Consider the following 11998-nt stretch of genomic DNA (forward strand, 5'->3'; position numbering starts at 1 on the left):
GTAATTTCTTACCAACATTACAAGTTAAAAACAGGGTGCTTAATTTTTTCAAAACTCTATTTCTGTGTGTCCACACATAACTTCAGGCTACCTTCAGCAGTGCCAACAAAAACCCATTGTAATTAAATACTGTAGTCTTTTGGGTAGTCTGTGAATAAACCTATCACAATGTGGTGGCAAACCCTTAAAAATATCTTGGATAGCTTCAAATGTTTTCAAAGAAGTTGTTTGTTTGTTTACGTGAGGAAAGATCTCTAAGCACCTTGGTGCCATAAATTCCACTCTAAATGCATAATCACACAGACATAAAAAAGAGCCTAAACACAAATATTATTTATATTTTGTGTGAGTGAGTGTTTGCAGTAAGGGATGAGGCAATGTTTTCACTAAGCACAAGCACACAGGGAAGAGAAACCTTGACATCAAACTGAAAAATAAGTGAAATGAACTTAAAGTGTGGTATGTGTGCAACAGCAGAAAACATTTGGGTGGAAAGGTGGGAGGATGCACTTGTCTCTGTCTGGTTGTATCTTTTGTTCACCTAAACACATTTGTTTTCCCCTTGGGATTTTTTGAGTTTATTACACTGTGGTAATGTTTTTTCCAGATTCAAAATTGAACATGACTGGAAGAAAGATATTTATTTAGCAAGTGGTAACATGTATACTTTTGTTTTGATTTAAATGAGCTGTGTACAAGTGATTTTTACCTAATTTTCATAGCCATTCATCAATGTATTTAAATTAAAACTACACCCTATTGCAAAACCCATACAGTATGTGAGAAAGAAAACATTAAAAGTTACTACTAAAATAGTTACTATTATTTAACCAGATCTTTTCACTCAAGTGTCTTAACCTGATCACCTTTGGAAGACAATTATTCCAGAAGGTAAGAATTCTAACTTATTTTACCTTCCTTTCCATGGAGTCCCAAAGCCTCCTAAGACTCCATCCATCTAGTGAACAGTAAAAAATATAAATGACTTGAGCTCTAGGTTGCACACAAAATGTGGGCCCATCTCAAACTCAATTCATTTTATTTTTGTATATGTAGGCCACCTGTATATCATACATACTATATATAGTATATTCTACTCTATGCAATAAGCTTATCCCATTTCACTGGGAAGACAGTTTTATGAGGGTCACAAGTGGTTTTGATAGTCTTCAGGACATATGTCTTCCTTTTTCAAACTAGAATGACTGACTTACCAAACCTAAATTGCAATGTTTTATGTTAAATGTTAAAGATTAATGTTCAATAGAGTAATCTGAAAATTGTCTCGTAATGACAAAGTTAAAATAACTATTTAGCTTAAAAAAGTTCCATGCGCAATGAATATTACTGATGATATTGTCTCCTCTTAATCAGATGGACAGTTTGCTTCCTTGACGCGTCATTGGATGGTCTTCCTGACACATCAGTAGATGTTATTATTTGCTATTATTCAATCTGCTGCTGTCCTGAAAAACAAACAGTTGTACTTTCCTGTCGCTCCCTGATTTACAGCACGCCCTAATGGCAGGGATGTATTATTGCTTAAAAGAAAACAAAAATGAATCACTCTTTCACAGAGCTGACTTTTTACCAGTACTCCCACATCATCAATACAATGTTATTATAGTCTTCTATAACATTAACAGGATAGCATTAAACCTGCACAAATGGAGGTCACCCTGAGACTAGTTTATACTGAGGTTCTAGCATTTCATTTATATGGCTGCTTCACAGCATACAGTACCATGCAGCAGTTAGCATTGTGGGCTCATTTTTGTCTGGTTATCATACCATCTTTAAAGCTTTTGATTATTTACTTCAAACATTTTGTTAAAAGCTAAGACAAAATCTACGTCATATCTTATTAACAACAAAATGTAAGTCTCTTATTTTTCTTAAATTCAGTATCAGGAAATTATTACAAGGATATACGAAGATAGCAGATTAGCAGGTTGTCATGAAATTGGACTCTAAACTGCAAAGTTTCTAAACATAATCCAAGATTCTGATAGTACCCAGATCACACTAACCACAATAAGTCAGAGTCTACATAGAAGCTCAGATAGTAAAGAGGTGATAAGTATACTAAAACTGTAGCTGTATAAATATTTACAAAGTAAAGGTCCACATACAAGAGGTTATACATTTTTGTAAGGGATTATAATGAGATCAAATAATGTACTTTTTTATTTTCAACTACACTGTTAATACTAGTAATTGGAGAAAAAAAAATGTTGAAAAGTGAAAACATAAAGTTAGCATTTTCAAAACCACCATGTACTCTTAACTTTAAATGTAAAATCTTCAAACCAAAACTGATTTTCCCATCATACACGAAATATGAATATGTAAAATACTAACTCTGATTTTTCTTTTCCCTTAACGTATTGTTTACAATAGAAACTACTGTATTAAAATAAGTCCAATATTTGGAGAAAAATAATACACATTCCTATAGTGACAACAGCATGTTTATGTCAAATGACTGCGCATTAAAAAGGGGATTTATAAAAGATGTACTGCAGATCCACAGAGTCCATATAAATAAGCTCTCAACATCATGTAAAATCTTTGGATGAAATGTAGGTGGACCTGCTTCCTTTGAGTATTCTGTTCCTAGTCATTTCCCCAGAGGATTACAGCCCTCATTATTGTAGAAAATTACTGACCTCAGGTCAAGAATTGTACCTATGAAAAAACCAATTTTTCATAGTGACTGGAGCTTTTTGATCTCCTACAGGCAAGTCAGTTTGAAGGCCTGGGTTTTCACTAAGACCTGCAATTTAGCTTTGGACCAAAAACAGTCCGTGGTTTCTCACCTCATATACAGTATGTTTCTTCCTAAAAGCATTAGCACTGTATTATAATTCACGGACAAGCAAAGCCTGAATATCAAATCATAAATCCTGTTTAGCTATAAAAATATTACATTGTAAAATATTAAGAATTAATAATGCAGGCACTCAACAAAACACATATGAAACCGATAGACATTATCTTTTGAAAATGTTCATGTATCATGCAAATTCATTACAAACCAAATGACTCATTACACATGATACAATATGGTTAATGCCATGATTGTAGTTTCAAATCCTGCAGTAAAAATCTGTATCTTAAAAACTCTTAAGTGTATCTTAAAAAACAACAACAATTGATTTCCTTTTTAGGTATCACTTATGAAAATAATGAAAGAAAAAAAAGTAGGAAAAATTGCCTCAATTTCTAACGTTTAGGCATTTTTATTTGGGCTTAATTTGTATTTCACAAGGTGCCGGAACTTAATGTGAATGGGAGACAGTGGATGTACGAGGAGCAGTAGAGGTACCAGAGTGCTTAACTGTGACATGTGCATAACTCTTATCATCAATGTAAGTCATTTCAATCGCATATTCAAGCCACTACTGTCCACAACATATTATACTAGCAAGGTCAAGTGAAGGGAATGGGTGTCAGGAGTCCTTCCCTGGACTCCTGGTGCTCTCTTGCTGAAGCTTCTATACCTGTATTCTCTTTCTGGTCAGAATTTCAGGACTTGAGTGAGAGGCAGGAATCTCCGGGTGATCATGGCAGAAAAATACACATAAACAAGTAGGGGACAACTTGAGGAACCGACTGTATGCACAAGACCAGCTGTCACAGTGCACTGTCCCACCTTCTTTTGTCCTTTCTCTTCCTCCTCTGTTCCAGGTCTAGTTCCAGCTTGCTTAACACCGAAACCCCCCCCACACAATCTGATGTGTCACCTGCGTGGTAATGGATGGGTGTGTAGTCAAACAGTGAGTCATTGGATCTTTGATGATTGTTGCCTGTCATACTGTACAGGGAAGAAAATAACTCAAAAGAAGTGGGGAGGGGTACAATATTTTTTTTAAAACCATACCTGACCAAAACACTGGTCAATATATGCAAAAAGAAATGCAAAATCCATCCCATATCAATCTCATTCAAGTCCTGGCAATCTTCACAAGCAGTATGAACAGCACATCAGCAGCGCAGGCTCCACATTTATTTTAAGATAGTGCACAAATAGGGATTTTTTGGGTGTAAATATACATGAGGAGTCAAGAAGTTAAAAAATACCAACTTTTATCTTATAATTTATAATATGAGGGTTAAATTTATTTCATATCACTAGATTGACAGGCATAGTCCTCCAGCATTAATCAAGCACAGCCCTGTTCCAATTAAGAGATTAACCAGGCCAATTAAGCAACTAAGACATTTAGCATCAGAGGTTTTTTTCAAAAAATGTAATAGTAAGTTTTTACATAATTTTTACATAATATTTTTATCAAGACTAAATCAAGTCTTTTTTCATGAAGCACGTTATTTATTATTATGTAATGTTGTTGAGATTTTGTTGAGAAATAAGACAGTCCTTAGAATGGAAATCTCATCAACAGCTTTGGATTTAAATTGCAGAATGTCATGTCAGAATGGAATCTTGTAGATATAGTATAGTATAGTATAGTATAGTAATTCTATTGTAGATAGAATATACACAAAGAATGAAAAAAATAGTTTTGACATTAGTAAAAACAAATTGAAATCGAAAGTGTTGTCTGTGCTGAATGCATCAAATACAGATTAATTAATAGATGAATCACCTAATACTCACAAATCAAATATTTTAACTGAATCACAGCCCTATTTTTTATACATTGTGGCTGTGAATACTGTTTATTTAATGCAGTCTCACAACATGACTTGTCACATGAACTAAACTTGCTCAAACTTGTTCTTTTAAACTGTTTCCTCTCTCTGGGAATAATATAAACAGGCACTTTTAACACACATAAACACATTAACTACTGAATACAATCTCTCAGCATGCAACCTAGGGTGCTTCCCTATTCATCACTCTTCAGATATTTCACCAAACTTTGGGTGGCTGGTAATGGAGCACAAGTGAAAAATAAACTGGACACACAAGAACCATTTTATGGAAAGGATTCAAGATGTTTTAGTGATTGTTGACACAAGCTGAGAAGCCTCTGCAGGCTATTTCTGAACAATCATGACCTTTCTAACTTGATGGGGAAGAGCATTCTTTTCAAAGGCAAAAACTACACGCCATACTGAAGTTTCAAACTGATGCTTCATAAAACTACTATAACCACTGTGAAAATACTAAAATTGAGACTAAACTCAAAGCTTGGCTGACATTAGCCATTCCTACAGATTTTAATTTCTAGGATTCAGAGCCAGAGTTTTGACATTTACTTTTTCTGTTGTACAATTGCCTTTATCTTTTCACACTTCACTTCACATCTCACATAATCAAAGGTTGAATATGTCTTAAGTCCTTTATCTTTTACAATTTTTATCAACATTTGTTAATTATTTGTTTTGTTTATAATCATTACTATTTATTATTTATTACTTTAATACTGTATTACTTATTACTACCCAGTCAAGGTGATTAAAGTTAAATTAGATAAAACTTTTATGTGTTAGTTTTTTATTAATGGCATACTAGCTCTTAAATGATGGACAATCCTTGTATGGACCTAGAATGGCACTTATTACCTTCTGTCACTAATAAAGACTAATTCATGATTCATACAGGTGTAATACATGCCTTATTTAAAATACATTTATTAGCACTAAACAAGCTGTATTTAATTAATAAAATACTGATACATGTCTTACAGTTGATTCCTAAAATAACAAGTTACCAAGCTTTATGCTTAAAGATGACGTTATTATATCACAAGTCAAATGTTTTCCCAACTGGAAGCAATTTAAATATCGATATTTCCACTACATTTTACATATATTTTATAATATCCTGTACTTTTTTTTTCAAAATGCTGTGAAGTACATGAAAATGCAAATAATTCTGTCTTCACTACTGAAAAATGTCAGCAGAAAGCCCACCATTCCATTGGCAAATCTGCAGCTCCACTTTGACAATCACTGGCTGAAATTTCCTCTGAAGTGGACATGAATACCAAGGCCGATAATTTCAAGACTACGATAATTGCAAGAGCTGCTCTCATGCAGCTTATCACTCAGCAGAAAAGGCAACTAAAAATTTCATTAAAAGAGCAATTATATTAAATGCAGGCAATTTGAGCTGACTGGAATCTTAAAGTACCATTTAGCGAAGATATCTGTGTTCTATGTAGTAGGTTTCCCCCTTATAATTGACAGTTTCCTTAAAAATCATCAAAATCCATTGTTTAAAAGGAAGCTATGTTCTTATGCATTTGATGCATTTAACAATTTTTCTTTTTGCTTTGCTTTTCACATGAACACATTTTTACATGTTGCTAAGTTTAAAAAGTGACCAGACAGAAAGCCAACTATAAACCTAGAAAAAATCTAACTTCTATAAAATATGTAGAATATAACTAACAGCTTAATCTAACAACTAAATATTATTAAACTGATGTAGTATCTGAAATATTCTAATTTACAGTTATGACTATAAAAGATACATTTGATAAAATCCACTTCTAAATGAACATAAGCTACTCACCAAAGAACTCATGAAAGTACATCTTGATTAGTTTATATAGAAGGACATGGTAAGTTGCAGGCTCTAATTTTACTGCGACTTGTTTTCTTTGCCACCTAGGGAATCAATGACTTGAATAAATTCTCCCTTGTGGTCATTTCTTCTAAAACATTCTTGATATATTTTTTTTACATTCTCAACCAAAAATGTAAAAATTCCCACACAATATACTACAATATCTAAAATTCACATTTTAATAGAACAGGATAAGGTGCCAAAAAACAGTCAAACAAGACAAGTTTCAGTCACCAGTTTCAGATATTTAGAATGACTGATAAATCATCAGTCACAATTAGCTAATGAGTGTTTTAATATATTTTAACACACTTTCAATCAGTCAATCCAACCAATATACTACAAATGCCAGAATAAAAATTCTAAAGGAGTATGTATGCACTAGATGGACTATATAAAACTGGAATATAAAGAAAATAATATATTCTTAAGCACAGTACCAGATTTATCTAAAATATCCAACAAGACAATAATATTAACAAGGTAATCAATCCACTAGGTATAATACTGATTCATCAAAACAAGAGTGCTGTCTTATCTTAGTTTTTTTTATTATTATGCCTTTATTTTAGCAGGAAAGTCAATTTGAGAACACATTCACATTTTCCATGATGACCTGGAGATCCATTTATACTGCACGGCATTTACCAAAGACATGTGAATGAAGTACGTTTCTCAAGGGTATAATAATAGCATTCCACCCACAATATGCACCAACAACCCTCTGGTATAGAGCCCTAACCTCTATTCCATGCGGCACCCTAACGTTACCCACCCAAGTGCAGTTTACTAATTTGACATAACATTATTCTTCAAGCATAGTGCTTGCCCAAACATAAGCATTATTTACAATAGTAATTACAAGAAGTCAAGGAGCGTGCTGCCATGGGATTACTTGTACAAAATGAGACACATGGTCATTATCACTAATTTGGTGAACCTGTGATTGTGGAATCCATCATCACTGTTAACCATAACAACTCACTATATATTTTTCTAACAAAGACATCAATTTCAAACTGCATTTAACAATATTAAAACACATACTGTACCTATGTGCATCATTTGTTAGCCATAACCGATCTACTATCACCTTGGGATTCCTCCACTAATGTCTATCTTTGGCTATTCTCAATCATCTCACTCCTGCAAAACTGATGATTACATCCTGCCATTTTACAGGAGATTAGTGTGGTACTGTACTCTTGAGATCTGTTGCAGAAACAATCTGTTCTCCTTGCTATTTATCCAGGCTATTTCAGTTTTAGCATCCTGACGTTGATAATAGTCTCACTCACTATTTAATGTGCTCTAACCCATTAATTTATTTTCTGCCTGTTCTTGTCATTTCAAGCCTTAATATGTTTTCTCTTTCTTCCTTGGGTGAAAAACAATGCAAAGAACTGATAAGACAGATAAACACCTAATCAGCCTCTTTTATAAAAGAAAACATCTGTAATAGGGCTACATGAGAACTGAAAACCCAAATCAACATAGTGGGATACAATACCTCCAATCCTCCTTAGCGTCAGAAGGTTTCAGGACAGAGCAAGGAGAAAAAGACTAAGATTAATAAACCCAGCAAAGCCACAAAACGTCTCTGATGACAAATATATTTGCACCAAACCCAGAAGCAGAACACTTGCAAGGCCAATAAAGTTAGGAAAGAGGTCAGAAAATGAACCTACAGAACACTTAATTAATGCTTAGAAAATAAGTCTTCCCTTACAAAGTAGAGTAATTGGCATTGAAGAATGGTCTTAAGATGCTTATTTGGGTCAGTTAGTATCAATAACAAATGAAAAAAGGATATGAAAAGGATAAAAAAGAAGACTAAAACGAATAGGAGTGCATTGGAAGATCGCACATGATCGCACAATGTGTGGTGCCTGAATTAACATACAGTACTGTATAAGAACAGACGACAAGATGCAGATATGCATCTGCTTATATTAAAGTTTCAAATTGTGACCTTGTGTCCTTCTTATTCTATTGAGACAAAAGAATTTTGTGGGTTCACCCTAATTTAAAAAAAATAAAGAATCGCCAATTAGTTTTGTTTTTCACGCATAATTTAGAATGGCCAATAATTTGTACAGGTATGTCTCAGCTCACTGCTACAAGTCTTGCCAGTGTAGGCAGACTCCTCTGACATACCCACTTTTGAGGTACTCGTCTTTTATACATCACAGGCAGCACAGCCCCAAACCAGAGGTTTAGTACAGTACATACTGGAATGACTCAGGGGTTGGTGTGTCATTGTAAGCAGAGAAACCCAATTAATCCCACCCTACACTTGGTGTCCAATTGTGCAGTCCTGTTTTGGGAATCCTGATCTCATTCATCCCGTGACAAGACAAGGATTCAAATCTATGCCATCCATCCACCCATCCATCTTCTAACAACTTTATCCAGAACAGGCTCTGGTTCCCCAGCGACGCTATCTTGATAAGCAACAGGCCTAATGCAGGATGGAACACTAGTCCATTGCAGGGCACACACAAACACACAATCTCACACCAGGTCCAATTTTCCCAGAAGCCAATTAACTAACAAGTATGTCTTTGGAATGTGGGACGAAACCATAGCACCCAAAGGAAATCCGCACAAACACCACAAAGATACCCCAGGAACTGAGATAGCAATGCTAACCACTGCATCACCGTGCCACCGAAAAACATAAAAAATACAAACCAAAAGAAATGTTGGAAATTACTTGGTAATATTTCAGTACAGGAGCTGAATATCTTGTATAAATATGACATTGGAACCAGTTGGCTTAGGGCAAAGTTCTATAGAGAAAACCAAAAACATTTCCACTTGTATAGAAGGGGAGTGGAAAAGGAACACAGCAAATAGTAAGGTATTTATGAACATTTACCTACAAATATTGTAAATACTAGGAGCAAGATATAGAAAACAGTTTTTTAGCAGGTAAAGGTGATATAAATGGAATTTTTGAAAATGCCTAAAGAGATTGATGCTGTCAAATATCACATTAGTGGAAGAAGTGTAGTACTATACATCAAAAAACAGTATTCAGCCAGAAAAATAAAGGTCTCAAAATGTACAGTATATGAGTCAAATGTAACTAAAACACCTATTAGCAACCTGCATAAGCATGTACTGCATAGCTGAGCTTGTAAATAGATAACTCATAGAAAAACTCTTGACAGCCAAGTTTATCAGCAGGTATGGAACAAAGAGCAAGAGTTTTGTAGACATCTATCAAACTGGAAGACATTTCCTTGTTGATTTAATAATAGCCGGATCCTGAAAAATTAGCTATATTCCTTTCTCTATTATCAACTGTATTTATCATAAACTCCATTCTAATGTCATTTTTTAATTCAGCACATATTCGACATTATATTAAACTTAGAATATATGGAGCACACAACACTGCATATGATACATACAGTATACTATCAATTGTAATCACTCCTTTTTCATCATCGTAATCATCATCCTTATAGACTGTAAAAGCTATTTGACATTCGAAAATAAGTCAAGTCAAATTCTGAAGTTGTTCCATTACTTCCTTTCAAAGATCATAAAGAGTTGAGACAATCACAACACAGTAGATTAGAATAATTTTAATTAGCTACTAGGGTGGCACAGTGGTTAGTATTGCTGCCAGTGCTACAGGGGTGGAGCCCTGGGTTCACTTCTGGACCTGGCATGGTATCTGCATGCAATTTGCATGTTTTTCCCATGTTTGATTGGTTTTCCTATTGGCCCTGGGGTGAGCGTGTGGTGTGTTTCTGTGAGACAAGGTGTATCCTGCCTTGCTTTCCAGAGAAAGGCTAGAAACAAGAGCAGGCCATGTCCCCTATCTACCTTATGTAATAGATAGTAGCTAATATGAGGATCTAATCCAGCCATTTTTTGAAAAAAGCAGAGGTAACAAAGCTCAACAACATGACTGTGTAGCTTAATACACACTCCCTCCTCTGCTCTTCAGGATAACATTATCCTAAGGATTTCTGTCATATGTTTCTTAATAATGATAGTCTGGCACCAAGATCTAAGCCTTATAAGCATGCTCTAATTGAGAAGTGTGTGTCCTGTCACAATTCATTGAAGATTTTGCAAAACTGGTAACTGCCTTCTGTCCCATCTGTATCTGTGACACTGATTAGACTGAGGAATGTGGCCATATGAAATACTATGGGGCCCTGGGTTCAAGCATGCTATTCATGCTTTTGTGGTTAAGTCTCATCATTAAAATTCCATATGCCACAAGAATATATACAGAATCACAGACAGATTCATTCATATGCAACAGTATGTATTTCAACTAATATTTTTAAAGGCACTGAATTAGATACATATTCAGGGATGTAACACCATAGTATTTAAGACTTCAATATTATCATGAACTGCATATGCACCCTGTCATATTATACCATCAGAAAAAAATAATCTTGAAGCAAAGAAAAAACACATCTTTCCTTACACATGGAACAAGTCCAAGCAAAAACCTCAGCAGTAAAGCATTTTGATTTGTTCTTTACATGCTTGTCAACTTTCTTCATGCACTAAACATACCTGTCTGCAATGATCTCCAGGTGTGTATTCTGTATTATATTTAAGTAAAACAGACGTTTCGTTGAACCAGAGGCACTAAGTATTGAGTTACTGCACCAGCAGGGTTTCTTACATTTCCAAATGTAAATAAACGACAACCCTACTGAGCTATAAATTGGCAACTAAAGTTTTAGACTTGGAAAAAAAATGAGAATTAATATCTCCAGAACAGCAATTCATAAAGTCCTTAGTATTTGGTTTTTTTTAACCAAGGAGAAAGGATGTAATAAATTCTATTTTTTAATTTATACCCAAGAACAAGACATTCTCTTTCTTCACAGAACATGCCTTTACCAAAAGGAAAAAACAGAACTGGGGTGTTAGAGAGGTCAGGGGACATCAATGAATTGTAGGTTTGACTGCCATCTTTGAAGTTATTGCCGAATACTAAATAAAGCTTTTTGTTCAGGTTTGGGATACAGCTAAACAAAAACTTGAAAGACATTTCATAACATTTTTCTAAATATGACATTATAATGAATCTACATCTGAAGCTTAAATAAACTGATGAAAACAGTTCACCTCACGATGGGAACACTGCCCCTGCATTAATAAGTCAGGTGTTAGAAAAAGCTGGACATTTTTGGTCCACCATAAAGAATCAAACATGATTGATACTGCAGTACCTCATATTAAAAATTATATTATACATTATACATTGTTTTGGGCCTTTAATTGTGCATTTTAATTAAAATTTTTGATCTGTAAAACAAATCACAAAATCACAAAAGACACTGCATGCCCATCCTTCTACTTTCATAATCATAAACTCCTAACAGGCAATTCACCTTTCTATTTTCCACATCAAAGTAACAAAGATTCCAGGAGATATTTTCTCCTCCTCAGTTTGATCTTATGATGGTATCC

This window comes from Atractosteus spatula, chromosome 2 (genome assembly GCF_055471065.1).
Source record: "Atractosteus spatula isolate fAtrSpa1 chromosome 2, fAtrSpa1.hap1, whole genome shotgun sequence".
Lineage (NCBI taxonomy): Eukaryota > Metazoa > Chordata > Actinopteri > Semionotiformes > Lepisosteidae > Atractosteus > Atractosteus spatula.